Source organism: Oratosquilla oratoria, chromosome 4, assembly GCF_046742065.1.
Source record: "Oratosquilla oratoria isolate Oo_2021 chromosome 4, ASM4674206v1, whole genome shotgun sequence".
Taxonomy (NCBI): Eukaryota; Metazoa; Arthropoda; class Malacostraca; order Stomatopoda; family Squillidae; genus Oratosquilla; species Oratosquilla oratoria.
The window spans coordinates 47,212,098-47,214,791 of record NC_134780.1 but is presented as its reverse complement, the minus strand read 5'-3'; positions in this window follow the sequence as shown (position 1 = coordinate 47,214,791).

Genomic DNA, 2,694 nt, shown 5'->3' with positions numbered 1-2,694 from the left:
CATTGTTATAGTGGCTGGCTGTACAACTAATTTCGTCTTCAGAGATGAAAGAAATAAACGTGTCTTCAAGAAGAAAATAACACTTACGATGGGGGAAGACGAAAACAGATGAATTTGAGATGAAAATCCAAAGAAGATTTGGAGCCCTAAGAAAAAAATTATGACACCATCGAGGCTATAAATTGCAATTTATTAAATGTTATCAAGGAGTCAAAGGAGAAACTATAAAGTACAAAAAATAAGAGAGAAGGCGTATACTTCATAGAGATTCTCTGAAAAGAAGAAGGATTGTGCAAATTAAAATCAAAAGGGGATAAGACAGAGAGAAATGAACTGGACAAGTTTATCAATAAAGGAAAAAGATCAGAGAAAACAAGAAAGAAGATGGTGCAAAACTTACACCAGGAGACACATAGCAGCGGCCAAAGCCCTATGGGATTATGGGACTGTTTGGGAACTGCTGGGAATCGGAAAGAAGTGCAGGATTTGAACCCACATCCAAGCAAATACGAGAACAGAATGCTTTAGGCTACGCCATCGGAAACTTGATATAAAAAAAACTGTTCAGAAAGATGGAGAGGATTACACAGACACAATGATGACTAAGTTAAGGGAAGTAGGGGAGAATCTTTTTTAAAAAGTTATAGAGATATCATTATGACTGTGGTTGGGATCAGATTGGGTAACGAGGGTGATTGATCACGTCGTCGCCTTGCGTGGGAGGAAGGGGTTAAAACGCTCATACAAATATCAAGAATAGTCACATTTGGGAGATTTATATAAATCAAGTAGAGTACGACAGGCAGAGTTTACAAACAGATACCTCACTACATACTATCTACACACAATGGGTCAAAAGAGAGAGAGAGAGAGAGAGAGATAGAGATAGAGATAAATAGATAGAGAGAGAGAGAGAGAGAGAGAGAGAGAGATAGATAGACAGATAGAGAAAGAGAGAGAGAGAGAGAGAGAGAGAGAGAGAGAGAGAGAGAGAGAGAGAGAGAGAGAGAGAGAGAGAGAGAGGACAACAGGTTGTAACAAACTTTTGTAGATTATAATATATATATATATATATATATAAATATATATAATGTTTATGTATATATATATATGTATATACAAATATATATATACTCGTATATATATATATACATATATGTATGTATGAGTTTGCACATTCTATTAGGAAGAGTGGTAGCGAAGGTAGGAGACTAAAACGTTTCCTAATGTAAATCAGTAAATAAGAAAAAACTGAAGTTCTAGACAAGGCAATTCTTTCTGTGGAATATTCATTTGCCTCCTACAACTAAGTTTACTCAACAACAACAAAAAACACATCACCTGACACTGAGAATACTTGTAGAAAGAACCGGTATCGTAAATATACTATGAGATATTGCAAGCTCCTCCAAATAGGCCTATATCAAAGAGAAGTTCCCCGCCATAAGAGAAAAAGATTGAACCTAATATCAAACATATACATATATATATATATATATATATATATATATTTTTTTTCTTCTTTCTTTCTTTTTTCTTTAGAACCTTTTCTGGGAACTCTTCATGGCCATCCACGAATAAAAGAACAAAGCCAGGGGATCAATGATATTTTTTTTTCCATTGAGAGGCTTTCCAGTTCTTGTATGTACAGGACGGTACCTGGAAATTTGAAATGTAGTGCACCATCATGATGTATGGATGTATTTCGTCTTCCACAGAAGAAAAATCTTAGGCAAGAAAGAAACTGTAAGCAGTAAGTGATTTGACACTTATGACACATACTCATATATATATATATATATATATATATATATATATACTTGTATATATATGTATATATATCTATATATATATTTGTATGTATATATATATATGTATATATATATTGATATATCTATATACTAGTATACATATATATATATATCTATATATATATATATATATATATATATATATATATATGTATATATATATATATATATTTGTGTGTGTATGTATATATATATATATATATATATATATATATATATATATATATACCCGTCTGGGGTATTGGCTGCTTGTTATTGTGGCAAAGTAACATGCAGTCGATACTTTAGGGTCTATATGGGGCGCCCCTACGGACCAGAGCCACACATCATTTTGTCTATGATAGAAGAAATTCTGTTCATAGAGAAATGATGACACTTTTATACTACGACTGTCCCTCCGTTATGCTGTCCCCCAACCCCTTGTTGCTGTCCTGTACCATTTCTCTGAGTATTCTCTTTCTGATTGGGGGAATTCCCTGTGGTGGGGGAAAAGAATACTGCCACCAAGTTTTCCCACTTGGATCGTAAGAGGCGAGAAGAAAGGGACGGGGAGAGGGACTAGGCATCCTTCTCCCTGTAGCCCCAAGGGCAACTTCCTAAATCGAAAAGAAAAGGCATAAGGGGTGCTGGCGGGCCTCGGGCCAGCACCCTAAGGTTTGGGTCTTTTAATGTGCGTGGATGTGGTACAGATGAGAGTAAAAGGGAAGAGATAGGTAGTATGTTTGTGAGAAGAAAGTTGGATGTGTTGGCTTTGAGTGAAACTAAGTTGAAAGGGAAGGGTGAGTGTATGTTTGGGAGTGTAAGTGGGAGGTTATCAGGAGTGAAGAGAGGGCGAGGGAGGGAAGGGGTGGCTATTCTAGTAAGTGAGGAGATAGGTAAAGGG